Below are 15,951 nucleotides of genomic sequence, written 5' to 3' on the forward strand. Positions count from 1 at the left end.
TCATTTACCATCTGATAATAGACCATGAATATAGGATATATGGTCCAATATGTTAAAATCATTTAACATCTGATAATACATGCATATAGGATATATGGTTCAATATGTTAAAATCATTTACCATCTGATAATAGACCATGTATATAGGATATATGGTTCAATATGTTAAAATCATTTACCATCTGATAATAGACCATGCATACAGGATATATGGTTCAATATGTTAAAATCATTTACCATCTGATAATAGACCATGAATATAGGATATATGGTTCAATATGTTAAAATCATTTACCATCTGATAATAGACCATGCATACAGGCTATATGGTTCAATATGTTAAAATAATTTACCATCTGATAATAGACCATGAATACAGGATATATGGTTCAATATGTTAAAATCATTTACCATCTGATAATAGACCATGAATATAGGATATATGGTTCAATATGTTAAAATCATTTACCATCTGATAATAGACCATGCATACAGGCTATATGGTTCAATATGTTAAAATCATTTACCATCTGATATTAGACCATGCATACAGGCTATATGGTTCAATATGTTTAAAATCATTTACCATCTGATAATAGACCATGCATACAGGCTATATGGTTCAATATGTTAAAATCATTTACCATCTGATATTAGACCATGCATACAGGCTATATGGTTCAATATGTTTAAAATCATTTACCATCTGATAATAGACCATGAATACAGGCTATATGGTTCAATATGTTAAAATCATTTACCATCTGATAATAGACCATGCATACAGGCTATATGGTTCAATATGTTAAAATCATTTAACATCTGCTAATAGACCATGAATACAGGATATATGGTTCAATATGTTAAAATCATTTAACATCTGATAATAGACCATGAATATAGGATTTATGGTTCAATATGTTAAAATCATTTACCATCTGATAATAGACCATGCATACAGGCTATATGGTTCAATATGTTAAAATCATTTACCATCTGATAATAGACCATGCATACAGGATATATGGTTCAATATGTTAAAATCATTTAACATCTGATAATAGACCATGAATACAGGATATATGGTTCAATATGTTAAAATCATTTACCATCTGATAATAGACCATGCATACAGGCTATATGGTCCAATATGTTAAAATCATTTACCATCTGATAATAGACCATGAATACAGGATATATGGTTCAATATGTTAAAATCATTTAACATCTGATAATAGACCATGAATACAGGCTATATGGTTCAATATGTTAAAATCATTTAACATCATCTTTACCAATATCTTATTGGGCTATTTTTTTTTACACAGGTTCTTCTGGTGACACGTACAGCGGTTAAGGTTAAAGGTCAACCGCAGTGGATACATGCGTCCAGGCTTAAAGGAGCACCTAGGACACAGACACCAACTTCGGAGGAGTTGGGGAAGGACTGAACTTAAGGGGATATTTGTATAGACTTCGATTGTTATTATAGTGTTGTGTTATTCTTATATTCATTATTATTTCTGTGTTTGTTTTTGTGTATTTGTTTTTCTTTTATCAAACCAAGGTGGTGGTGGAGAGAAAAGTGGCAGTTTCTGGAGGGATCATGGAGAAGACCATGACGAGATGCAAACTCCTTGGAAGGATGAGTGGAGATGTTGCATCAGGGACATTTATCATAGTCCTTATAACTCTGACAGAAATTATCTCTGGGGGGCTAGTGATTGACAATTTTAAGATGAGGGAGAAGATGGTTAAGGACAATACCGACTTCAGCAAATCTGACAATGAAAATAGAAGGTTAAATCATGACTATATGAACAATAATGTAAAAATTTGACTTAGCGACAAGGACCAGCACCCTGAGCGTACACAGAGACAGGTTAGTCAGACGGACCAGCACCCTGAGCGTACACAGAGACAGGTTAGTCAGACGGACCAGCACCCTGAGCGTACACAGAGACAGGTTAGTCAGACGGACCAGCACCCTGAGCGTACACAGAGACAGGTTAGTCAGACGGACCAGCACCCTGAGCGTACACAGAGACAGGTTAGTCAGACGGACCAGCACCCTGAGCGTACACAGAGACAGGTTAGTCAGACGGACCAGCACCCTGAGCGTACACAGAGACAGGTTAGTCAGACGGACCAGCACCCTGAGCGGACACAGAGACAGGTTAGTCAGACGGACCAGCACCCTGAGCGTACACAGAGACAGGTTAGTCAGACGGACCAGCACCCTGAGCGTACACAGAGACAGGTTAGTCAGACGGACCAGCACCCTGAGCGTACACAGAGACAGGTAAGTCAGACGGACCAGCACCCTGAGCGTACACAGAGACAGGTTAGTCAGACGGACCAGCACCCTGAGCGTACACAGAGACAGGTTAGTCAGACGGACCAGCACCCTGAGCGTACACAGAGACAGGTTAGTCAGACGGACCAGCACCCTGAGCGTACACAGAGACAGGTTAGTCAGACGGACCAGCACCCTGAGCGTACACAGAGACAGGTTAGTCAGACGGACCAGCACCCTGAGCGTACACAGAGACAGGTTAGTCAGACGGACCAGCACCCTGAGCGTACACAGAGACAGGTTAGTCAGACGGACCAGCACCCTGAGCGTACACAGAGACAGGTTATTCAGACGGACCAGCACCCTGAGCGTACACAGAGACAGGTTAGTCAGACGGACCAGCACCCTGAGCGTACACAGAGACAGGTTAGTCAGACGGACCAGCACCCTGAGCGTACACAGAGACAGGTTAGTCAGACGGACCAGCACCCTGAGCGTACACAGAGACAGGTTAGTCAGACGGACCAGCACCCTGAGCGTACACAGAGACAGGTTATTCAGACGGACCAGCACCCTGAGCGTACACAGAGACAGGTTAGTCAGACGGACCAGCACCCTGAGCGTACACAGAGACAGGTTAGTCAGACGGACCAGCACCCTGAGCGTACACAGAGACAGGTTAGTCAGACGGACCAGCACCCTGAGCGTACACAGAGACAGGTTAGTCAGACGGACCAGCACCCTGAGCGTACACAGAGACAGGTTAGTCAGACGGACCAGCACCCTGAGCGTACACAGAGACAGGTTAGTCAGACGGACCAGCACCCTGAGCGTACACAGAGACAGGTTAGTCAGACGGACCAGCACCCTGAGCGTACACAGAGACAGGTTAGTCAGACGGACCAGCACCCTGAGCGTACACAGAGACAGGTTAGTCAGACGGACCAGCACCCTGAGCGTACACAGAGACAGGTTAGTCAGACGGACCAGCACCCTGAGCGTACACAGAGACAGGTTAGTCAGACGGACCAGCACCCTGAGCGTACAGAGAGACAGGTTAGTCAGACGGACCAGCACCCTGAGCGTACACAGAGACAGGTTAGTCAGACGGACCAGCACCCTGAGCGTACACAGAGACAGGTTAGTCAGACGGACCAGCACCCTGAGCGTACACAGAGACAGGTTAGTCAGACGGACCAGCACCCTGAGCGTACACAGAGACAGGTTAGTCAGACGGACCAGCACCCTGAGCGTACACAGAGACAGGTTAGTCAGACGGACCAGCACCCTGAGCGTACACAGAGACAGGTTAGTCAGACGGACCAGCACCCTGAGCGTACACAGAGACAGGTTAGTCAGACGGACCAGCACCCTGAGCGTACACAGAGACAGGTTAGTCAGACGGACCAGCACCCTGAGCGTACACAGAAACAGGTTAGTCAGACGGACCAGCACCCTGAGCGTACACAGAGACAGGTTAGTCAGACGGACCAGCACCCTGAGCGTACACAGAGACAGGTTAGTCAGACGGACGTCTACATAGAAATGGAGGCGATGGAACACGTTCCTGTATCTGAGCATGACATGCATTGTTTGTATTATCCTCTCAGAGCTACAGGGAGTAAAAGCCTTTTTATGTAAATAATGTTACTTTTGTGGTTTTAAGTGAGGAATTGACAAGGGTTAACGTTGAATATGAATCGGGTTGAAGGAGAGGAAGTCTTAATACTTATAATGTCATTAGCGGCAACAGGTGCTAGCACACCAACCGTAGAATATTGTAATGGGTTATGGAAAGGGTTGACGCCAACATTTTTGGTTCAGAGAGATTCGCTAACTTATGCAAGTATGCAACCAGTAGCAATCAGGACTAAGCAGAAGGCAGTACCTCTAACCAGCGTGACTTCTATAGCTAGTCATACAATTCTATATAAAATGGGGATTACACAGGGATGTCCAGATAAGAAGATTTTTTTGGATACTAATTTGCCCTGGCCAGCAACTGGTTACATGGTATGGTATTGTGGTGATCACTCATATACCGACCTTCCACAATATTGGCAAGGGGTTTGTGCTCCTTATTGGGTACCAAGGAAAGTGGTATTTGGGGGTATAAATGATCCAATCACACGGCCAGCGACTTTACCTGAGGATCAGACTGCTGAGTTGGTAGAGAATGGGGAAATTATTATTTATGAGAATATGGATTCACAAGTGAATTCTATTCATCCCATAGCGTCTAATTTGTGGTACAAAACCCTTAAGCAGAAAGTTAGGAAGTTGACTCAAAATTAATGTTATGTGTGTTCACTGATTCCCAAATCGACTGAGGATGTATTTCCTTATTGGGCGGTTCCTCTGCAAGGGTCAGAAGGATTGCCGACCCTATGCATTATTGCTTATCAGTATGTATTGAACACTCATCCTGAGATGGGATCACAATCAGTCAGACCGATAATTTTGCCGAAATAACATTTACATTGGTAAAATCAATAACATGATTATCAAGGTTGATCGGATTCTTCACAAGATGTCTCAGTATGTTATTTATACTAACATATCTGTAAGACAGGAGAATGGGAGGGATCTGAATAAGGTCCATTCAACCATTTATGCGATTCAGGAACATTGGCCATCCGTTACTAGATGTCCGATCTTTTATGATCAGCATATAATTCAAGTACCAAGTGATTTATCAATTGTACCCACTAACGTCTCAGCTATGGTGAATGCGTCTTCTGTATTTGATGTTTATGTAAAAGGAAGACAGGGAGGAGAGTTATCTGTAATAGCTGTTGGTTTTCTGAGAGCTTCTCAATGTATCATGATGTTTAAGGATATGGGGGAAAAGTATCGCATTTCAAAAGTGGGAACATTACCGATTCCAGTTTTTTTTTTGGTGTTGTGGAAATAATATATGGACTACTCTTCCTCCACTGTTCAGGGGAATATGTGGAGTCTGTACTTTAAACAACCTTCTCTATGTTGTTCAGCCTGTTGAATTGGTTGATAAGAATCTTACGGGACGTTTTAGGAGGGATACTTCGGAACTTATGGGATATGTACATTTAAAGAATACAAATCCAATTGATTTGGCTACTAGATACAAAGCAATACCTCAATATTTTAAGATATTTACACGTACTCAGTTAGTTTTTAAGACTATTTTTGGAAATACAGAATTGCAATAATCAAATCATTATCTCATAGCATTGACATGTCATGATGTTGCTAGAGTGGTTAATGCAACAGTCATGGGTTTTCAAGCTATTGGTTCTGAGTTGGCTCTCATTAGACAGTATGCTACTGATAATCGCATAGCCTTGGATGCTATTACGGCTGCTCAAGGAGGTGTGTGTGCAATTGTTGGAGGAGATAATTGTACATACCTACCGTAAGTCGCTCTGGATAAGAGCGTCTGCTAAATGAGGAAAATGTAATGTAAATGTCTTGGGAATGTAACTACAGCTATGGGTAATATTTGAGACATACAGGATGGCATTAAGCGTACTAATAGGGATGCTAAGATAGGGATGCTAATAGGGATGCTAATAGGGATGCTAATAGGGATGCTAATAGGGATGCTAATAGGGATGCTAATAGGGATGCTAATAGGGATGCTAAGATAGGGGGAGGATATGGTCATTTGAATGCTGTTGAAGTCTTTTCCAAATTTTTATAGTGGTAATTCCATAGGAACATGGATGGCAAGTATTATATGTCCTCTAGTGGCAATAGTACTTACTGTAGCTATAGTTATGGGGTGTTGTTTTCCAATTTTTCGGGGATTGATTTTAAGATCTGTACAAACGATTACTAACATGCCAGATATTACAGTTAGACATGTATCAGTTAATGTTAATGCAAGGAGGGAGAGGACTAATTATTCTTCTATGTCATCTTGTTCCAGTTTAGAGTCCATTGATAATGTTGATTGAGGAATGGGAATGTTAAGGTGGAATTGTATACCATGGAATTAAGGGTTACAGGAAGAAGATGGATATCTCAGTGGATCAGAGAGAGCCCCTTGTGACCAGGGAGAAACTTGGGGTTCCTCTGACTGCGCGTGGATGAAGTAGACGGATGTTTTTGTTATTTTTATATTCATGTGTTCAGATTATAATATCCATGTAAGTACAAAGTGTCATGGATCTTTGTATTTGTAGTGATGATGTCAGGATGGTCACAATTTCGTTGATGTATGTTTTCTTGGTAGCATGAATAAGTAATGGGTATATTTGATTAGCATGTATCAGAAAAAGGGGTCATTTTAAAAGGGAGGATGATGTCTATGTGGGATTTTTCCTTATATATAAAAATAGGGTTTGACTACATAGATTATTAGCATGAATATATAGTAGTTAATTATGTGTCTATCTTTTACTCAGACTGAGTTTATAGAGGTTTGAGAGGTTTGATATCGCATAAGATAGATGACTGGGAATGTATACCTTTGTTGATTAAATATATGGAGAATCAGGTTGGATTCAGGTATAGAATGTAGAAGGGGATCAATTCTCAGTTATCTAGCATAGTTTAGGATCTAGTCAGAGATATATGTGATACTGAGTAGAGAATATTGTATTTTATATAAAGTTATAAGTGAATTGTTGAGGTTAAGTCATGTCACTTACCACAAAAAAAAGAAGAAAAAAAAAGAAAAGAGTGGATTGATATTATGTTTTTATGGTATAATGATGTCATGTCATAGTGTTGTGGGCACCAGGGAAGAGTTATTGGATACGTGGTTAGGAGACAGAAAGTCTACATTCTATTAAGTCAAAGGAGATTAGTGATGTTTAGGATAGCATGATGGATGGACAGGATAGTGACTTGGGGTAAAGAGTGATGAACACCAAAGACAGGGAGTGCCCATGGAGACTTGCCAGATGTATGCCAGGAAGATGGTAACAGAAGAGTATATAAGGTAGAGGGTGTTCCGTTGTAAAGGCACCCATGGAGACTTGCCAGATGTATGCCAGGAAGATGGTAACAGAAGGGTATATAAGGTAGAGGGTTTCCGTTGTAAAGGCACCCATGGAGACTTGCCAGATGTATGCCAGGAAGATGGTAACAGAAGGGTATATAAGGTAGAGGGTTTCCGTTGTGAAGGAGTCCAACTGACGAAGTGCAAAGCCATGTCCGCTGGTTAGATGAACCCACGAGCTCGTGATTCAATAAATACTTGGTATGAAATCTCCACAGAATGTCTAAGTATATCCTTGCATCCTTGATTCTTTGAGCACCCTAGAAACTCATCATAATAGTTGGTACCGTTAAAAATCCCTTAGCCACCTCCTCTATATAACAAGTATATAACACCTGGAATCACCCCTTTCTGTTTATGTAGTAATAAAGGGTATATGAGGTAGAGTCTTCTTTGTTCAAGATAGTTCGTAACATCAAGGGCAAAGCTCTGGTCATTGTTGTAACGAACCCGGTACCAATCATTAAACATTTGCATTAACTGTCTACAAAGTGTCTCAGTATATCCTTGCATCCTTGATTCTTTGATACCCGAGAAACTCATCATAACGGTCCCTTAATACAAGGTTTGGTTTACTGTCTCAATGTTAGGTCCATTACTACGACGGTTGGTTTACTGTCTCAATGTTAGGTCCATTAATACAAGGTTTGGTTTACTGTCTCAATGTTAGGTCCATTAATACAAGGTTTGGTTTACTGTCTCAATGTTAGGTCCATTAATACAAGGGTTGGTTTACTGTCTCAATGTTAGGTCCATTAATACAAGGTTTGGTTTACTGTATCAATGTTAGGTCCATTAATACAAGGTTTGGTTTACTGTCTCAATGTTAGGTCCATTAATACAAGGGTTGGTTTACTGTCTCAATGTTAGGTCCATTAATACAAGGTTTGGTTTACTGTCTCAATGTTAGGTCCATTAATACAAGGTTTGGTTTACTGTCTCAATGTTAGGTCCCTTAATACAAGGTTTGGTTTACTGTCTCTAAAAAAGAAGTGTATTTTGAACAGAAAATGATTTAATCCCTATGATAAGGTCCAAAAATACACAAAGCTCTTTGCCAAGGTATTTGGCCTTGGTAAAACAAGGTGAGAGAGAGACCAACCATTTATCGCTTTCCCTGCCGGAACCCTTAAAGGAGGAAGAGCATAGAGAGAGGCCTGCCCTGGTAATGCCTGGACCGGAGACCTTACAGGTTGAATATCAAATACATTTTGAAGATCATGTTCTGCATGACATGTTGACACATGTTCCAGCACGTAACCGGAGAAATGTTAGATACATTATGAACAAAATAAAATACTCACCAGTCGTGGGGTCTATGTCTTCCATAGAAGCTCCAGCAGTATCCTCCAGTCCTTTGTTTCCACCAGTCGTGGGGTCTATGTCTTCCATAGAAGCTCCAGCAGTATCCTCCAGTCCTTTGTTTCCACCAGTCGTGGGGTCTATGTCTTCCATAGAAGCTCCAGCAGTATCCTCCAGTCCTTTGTTTCCACCAGTCGTGGGGTCTATGTCTTCCATAGAAGCTCCAGCAGTATCCTCCAGTCCTTTGTTTCCACCAGTCGTGGGGTCTATGGCTTCCATAGAAGCTCCAGCAGTATCCTTGCTAAACAGCCCAGCGCTGAACTGTGTCTTCAAAGTGTCTTCGGAGTAGTTTAGTAAACATTCCAGGATAGCCCTGTAAGGATAGGTGGCACTGCTTTGACTGATAAGGCGTTCACCCAAAGTCACATCCACTTGGGAGAAGATGGTAGCCAAGGGGTAATTAATGAGGCTCACCTTGGCATAATTTGCAATATTGGTCCCATCTCTTTAGGTCACTCTGAGACGTAAATGTAATAAGGTGTTGTTGAGGTCCAGGTAGTTGTCACCATGGCCTGGGATGAACAACTCTATAGGTCCATTGTCTGTGTTGTTGAGGTCCAGGTAGTTGTCACCATGGCCTGGGATGAACAACTCTATAGGTCCATTGTCTGTGTTGTTGAGGTCCAGGTAGTTGTCACCATGGCCTGGGATGAACAACTCTATAGGTCCCTTGTCTGTGTTGTTGAGGTCCAGGTAGTTGTCACCATGGCCTGGGATGAACAACTCTATAGGTCCATTGTCTGTGTTGTTGAGGTCCAGGTAGTTGTCACCATGGCCTGGGGTGAACAACTCTATAGGTCCATTGTCTGTGTTGTTAAGGTCCAGGTAGTTGTCACCATGGCCTGGGGTGAACAACTCTATAGGTCCATTGTCTGTAATGGCAGAGAGTGGGGCTATCTCCACATAACAGGACCTATCTATTGGAAACTGGGTTAAGGGGTCCGTGAAAAGATGGAGCTCTGTCTTTATAGCTTCAGAGGACATGCGGTGTAAAAGAGACATGTTGATTGTTCTTTTAGAAAACTCTTCTGAGTTTATATTTTAGCAGTTTTTGGTCGAGACCTCATCACTTTACGTCGTCTTTGACTTACTGACTTTCTTCCAGCGGTTAACCTCCGCTTTTTAAGGGAGGACATACGTCTTATACCCAGAGGTCTCTTTTTAAGGGAGGACATACGTCTTCTACCCAGAGGTCTCTTTTTAAGGGAGGACATACGTCTTATACCCAGAGGTAACTGTGAACAGCTCATCTTTTAACTTGTAGACAGGAGGTATACAGGGGTGAACATTCTGTAACTGTGAACAGCTCATCGCTGTCACCTTGCTCATATGTTTTGTCTAAAAACACCCCTCAACTTGGAGATACATACCAAGTAACCAACTATGAATGTAAAATCAATGTCTTTCTTACGGTGAAGGGGATCAACCCATACAGATTTTTAAAGACATGAAAATAGTTATCCAAAGACACCTCACAGGGCTTCATACGGACACTCTTGTGGTAGCTGTAGTTATACCCCTTTACTAAATCTTGAACTATAGCCACATATCTACGGGTGTTGTGAGCCGTAAAGCATTTCCACATATTCTCCTTCAAAGTCCTGTTAAAGTGGGTGTCCTCTGCCCCACTCTTATTTTTTAAGACCCTTACAAAAGCTATTTTAGAGTAAAACGTCTATAACCGTTAGCATGTATCGATCTCCATCATTTTTATCGGCAAGTGCCTGCATGTCACATAGATCAGCCTGAAACTGTGACAAGGATGAATAGAAAAAAACTATATTTCGATGAAAATTGTTTTTCGCACAGGTTTATGGAAGGTGTAAGCATCCTGCTCTGCTAGCCAATCGGTCACTTGGTTATCGTTTAACCTGCGGCCTGTTACTTCAGCTGTAGCTGTCTGGAACCTCTCCTTCCCACCCAAAGACCCTGGGTTAGAGGGGGTATAATACATGACCCTGGGTTAGAGGGGGTATAATACATGACCCTGGGTTAGAGGGGGTATAATACATGACCCTGGGTTAGAGGGGGTATAATACATGACCCTGGGTTAGAGGGGGTATAATACATGACCCTGGGTTAGAGGGGGTATAATACATGACCCTGGGTTAGAGGGGGTATAATACATGACCCTGGGTTAGAGGGGGTATAATACATGACCCTGGGTTAGAGGGGGTATAATACATGACCCTGGGTTAGAGGGGGTATAATACATGACCCTGGGTTAGAGGGGGTATAATACATGACCCTGGGTTAGAGGGGGTATAATACATGACCCTGGGTTAGAGGGGGTATAATACATGACCCTGGGTTAGAGGGGGTATAATACATGACCCTGGGTTAGAGGGGGTATAATACATGACCCTGGGTTAGAGGGGGTATAATACATGACCCTGGGTTAGAGGGGGTATAATACATGTTTTTAATCAGCTGCTCAGCCATCCTTCTGGCCTCTTTGATGACCTTAACAATAATTCACCCATTTCAAATAACGAGAACATTTCATTTGCATTTTTGCATTTTATTTCTGCGTGCTTTTTTTATGTATTACGTACCCATTCAGTTTAGGTTGTAAAGACATATCTAGGATGATCAATGGAAACAGGATGCACATGAGCTCAATTTCCAGTCTCAAAGCAAAGGGTCTGAATACATCTGTAAATAAGGCATTTCAGTTTTTATTTGTAATACATTTGCAAACACTTCTAAAAACCTGTTTTCGCTTCATCATTATGGGGTATTGTGTGTAGATTGCTTTTTTTTTTTTTTTTAAAGGCTGTAACGTAACAAAATGTGGAAAAAGGGAAGAGGTCTGAATACTTTCCAAATGCACGGTTAATGGGAAATGCCATTTGGAAAATATATTCTTGTTTTACTGAACCATCACAATAATAAATATAATGTTATATCACACATTTTGGACATACTTGGACATTGTCCCAGGTCATTGAGAACGTTCCGTACATCACAGTTTCCTCCTGTGAATAGGCCAGTCTCCTCTTAAATATCTTAGTCTGGAATTAACATTGATATTACTGACATACACGTAATAACCACTCATTGTACTCATAAATAAGGTAGCCTGTGTAATCACCTTGAAATAACAGAATTAGGAAATAGGCTGAATCAAATTGTGTTTACATATGTTTAAGACTCACACTTACCTCAGCCTGTTTCTTCCACTTCATGATCTGGGTATCATTGCCGACCCTCAACCTGTTAACATGTCCTCTAGTGGCATCAGAACATAGGCAGATGGCCATGGAGTTCAGAGTGAAGAACATCTTCTCACAGCATCCTCCCCTCCACAGCTCCATCTCCAGGCATGTTGGTACAAACTTCATTTTATTTTGCCTGCTGGTGAACAAGGCCATTGACAGCACCATCCATGTCCCTCTGTCAAGGAGCTCCTGCTTCTTACGTTGAAAGTCGTCTCTGAAAAGAGGAGACATTAGAAGGTTTCTTCACTTAGTTTTGTCTTTTGTCTCGGACAAGGCTTACATGTCAGAGGCGTACTTACTTTACTAATTTACTTGTAGAAACGGTACAACTATATACAACACGTCAATTGTGAAATGATTGATATTGGACATCTAGTGTGAACATGATATTGGGTTAATCCTCACATTGTGGTGATTTCTCTACCTTTGATGACGTCTACTTTGAGGTTTCTGGCCTGGGGAAGGGTTTCCCTCTAACAGATGGTCATCAAAGGTGCCTTCTCCTCTGCCCCACGCCAGAGTCTCACTCCAGGAAAAGGTCTGAAAGACCTCTGTCTCCACCGGTTGGGACAAGGGACCATCTTTTTCCTGCACTAACTCCTTTCTCTGAAAGTACATAGAAATCACACAAACCTATGATCCTACATTGTAGATATATGGTATGGCATATCAACTGAATTATAATCTCAAGTCTAAAAAACAATCACTCTTATCACATACTTCTACTACCTTACCTCTTGATGATGTCCTCTTTGTACTTCTTCACGTGTGACCACATAAACAAAGCATGGAGGTATTGATGGAAATCCAGGTAATTTCTGGCCCTGGCAAGGGGACCAGACCCATAGACTGGAGGTGTCCTCTTCACCTCGGGGACAGGGGACTTTGTTGGTGTTCCAGCCAATCTCACCTTCTTCTCCTTAGCTGGTGTAACAGCCAATCTCAACTTCTTCACCTTAGCTGGTGTAACAGCCAATCTCACCTTCTTCTCCTTAGCTGGTGTAACAGCCAATCTCACCTTCTTCACCTTAGCTGGTGTAACAGCCAATCTCACCTTCTTCACCTTAGCTGGTGTAACAGCCAATCTCACCTTCTTCACCTTAGCTGGTGTAACAGCCAATCTCACCTTATTCTCCTTAGCTGGTGTTCCAGACAATCTCACCTTCTTCTCCTTCGCTGGTGTAACAGCCAATCTCACCTTCTTCTCCTTAGCTGGTGTAACAGCCAATCTCACCTTCTTCACCTTAGCTGGTGTTCCAGCCAATCTCACCTTCTTCACCTTAGCTGGTGTTCCAGCCAAACTCACCTTCTTCACCTTAGCTGGTGTAACAGCCAATCTCATCTTCTTCACCTTAGCTGGTGTTCCAGCCAATCTCACCTTATTCACCTTAGCTGGTGTAACAGCCAATCTCACCTTCTTCTCCTTAGCTGGTCTTCCAGACAATCTTATCTTCTTCACCTTAGCTGGTGTAACAGCCAATCTCACCTTCTTCACCTTAGCTGATGTAACAGCCAATCTCACCTTCTTCATCGTAGCTGGTGTAACAGCCAATCTCACCTTCTTCACCGTAGCTGGTGTAACAGCCAATCTCACCTTCTTCACCTTAGCTGGTGTTCCAGCCAATCTCACCTTATCCACCTTAGCTGGTGTAACAGCCAATCTCACCTTCTTCTCCTTAGCTGGTGTTCCAGACAATCTCACCTTCTTCACCGTAGCTGGTGTAACAGCCAATCTCACCTTCTTCTCCTTAGCTGGTGTAACAGACAATCTCACCTTCTTCTCCTTAGCTGGTGTAACAGCCAATCTCACCTTCTCCTCCTTAGCTGGTGTAACAGCCAATCACACCTTCTCCACCTTAGCTGGTGTAACAGCCAATCTAACCTTCTTCTCCTTAGCTGGTGTAACAGCTAATCTCACCTTCTTCACCTTAGCTGGTGTAACAGCCAATCTCACCTTCTTCACCTTAGCTGGTGTAACAGCCAATCCCACCTTCTCCTCTTTAGCTGGTGTGGCAGCCAATCCCACCTTCTCCTCCTTAGCTGGTGTAACAGCCAATCTCACCTTCTTCTCCTTAGCTGGTGTAACAGCCAATCTCACCTTCTTCACCTTAGCTGGTGTAACAGCCAATCTCACCTTCTTCTCCTTAGCTGGTGTAACAGCCAATCTCACCTTCTTCTCCTTAGCTGGTGTAACAGCCAATCTCACCTTCTTCACCTTAGCTGGTGTAACAGCCAATCTCACCTTCTTCTCCTTAGCTGGTGTAACAGCCAATGTCCTCTTCTTACCCTTCTTCTGGGTCTTGGTTCTTAGTGTGGCCAATCAGCACGGCCGGCACAGAAATGAGGTTTTAGATGGAGACACAGGATCCAGTGGTCTGGCAGTAGGAGGACTGGTCAGGGACAAAACACTTGTCCTATTGTACCCTCCTCTGCCTTTAACTCATTCCAAACTACAACCTACATATTTATTCTCAGACATATTGTCCTCACAACAGTCTGTCTCTCCTTATCTCTCAATACTGTATGTATGTGTGTGTGTCTATATAGTAAATGCTATATATATGATATGGTTATATATTGATAATTATATATTACATTTATATAAATGACAGTAGTGTGTATATATATATATATATATATATATATATATATATATATATATATATATATATATATATATATATAATGTGTAAAACTAGCAGTGTGAATGTTAAAACAATAAATGTTATAGAATAAGAGTTTACTGAAAATAATAAGTAATTCAGTGAATAATGGAACAAATGTAGTGAATGTGTCTGTTTGTAAATGAAACCTAGGCTATACAATTATTGTAATATGTAAAATACACATATCTTTCTATGATTTATCTTTCCTGGTTGTTATTTCTCAGTATCTCTTGACTTAAAAAAATGCCAAGTCAATAAAGTTATGCGCCCAATTTTGTGTTTACTGACGCCTGTAATGATCTGCAAAATGTTGATTGGTTGACAGCCCATCTGTAGATTGTGTGATTTGATTGGACAACGAGTATTTGGAGCCCTTGGTCTAAGTCATTGGATATTCAATTGACACAGTTGCAAAAAAAAGGAGCAAAAAGTCGGTGGTTGAATTTCATTAACGTTTAAAAAAGAAAGACACGCAACTACAGAGGACAAACATTTTATGATTCATTATTTTTTGAAGTATTGACCTTGGGAGAATACATAGCCTTTTTAGTGTTTTTCAAAATTGTTATTACACGACAAGTTCAAGCCAATTTTGTCTGCATTTTCAAATTATATATACTTATGTCTTATGCCTTAATTGTAGTAGCGTAACTGTGTTGTGAGATCTTAACTAGAACAATAAGAAACTATTACTGGACATAGTCAATGGGATAGTTGTTGTCATGGTAGACTTTTAAAACTAATTATGTGGCTGGCCACCCCTTTACAACTCGGAAGGCATGGTTTTGCAGATAAATGAGTAAACGTGAACTACACTCTTAAAAGAAAAGCTTCCTGTAGGATCCTTTAGGATAATATAAGGTAAAAAATATACCTTAAGATTAATTTCCAAGCCTATACTCTGCCATCAGCTCGTTGTTGAACCGTTGTAGACTTCAGGGGTTCTTTGAAGAAGCATTTTCAAAAGAGGGGTTCGTTTTGGAACCAGCAGCGCCCTCGTGAGTAAAGGGCGCTCCAGCGTAGAATTCAAATTGAGACCATTGGTCAAAAGACTACTGGAAGCGGGAAGCGCGCGGATGGTTGGAGAGACGCGGCCAATAAGAGATGACTTGCATCGGATTGACGTGAAAGGTGAGTGAACTTTAGCTATTCGCTAGCTAAGATAATAATTCATCAAACTACTATCAAATAACTTAAAAACAATACATGATGTAATGTACTCTTGGTTTTTCATTAGCTAGCCAAGCTACATAGCCTGTAATGTTAGCTGGTAATTGTTGTATAAATGTTGGTACGTTTTAGCTAACGTTAGCTACAGTAGCTAGCTAGTTAAAGTTACTGTAACGTTAGCTAACTTTAGCTAGCTAGACTCAATATTGAGAAATTGTAGTCATTTAAACCCATGATATACTTTCTCAC

General features: G+C 41.5%; 1 protein-coding gene across 1 annotated transcript in view; it reads right to left on the reverse strand.

The window, feature by feature from the left end:
* Positions 1 to 12,039, reverse strand: part of LOC311140850 (stonustoxin subunit beta-like) — a gene marked incomplete at its 3' end in the record, with an annotated part of 65,019 nt that extends 52,980 nt beyond the window's left edge. Inside the window, exon 1 of the mRNA XM_084176117.1 lies at positions 11,810 to 12,039. The remainder of the gene's footprint in view (positions 1 to 11,809) is intronic.
* Positions 12,040 to 15,951: the final 3,912 nt, after the last annotated feature.

Source organism: Coregonus lavaretus (assembly GCF_964263955.1).
Source record: "Coregonus lavaretus genome assembly, chromosome: 2".
Taxonomy (NCBI): Eukaryota; Metazoa; Chordata; class Actinopteri; order Salmoniformes; family Salmonidae; genus Coregonus; species Coregonus lavaretus.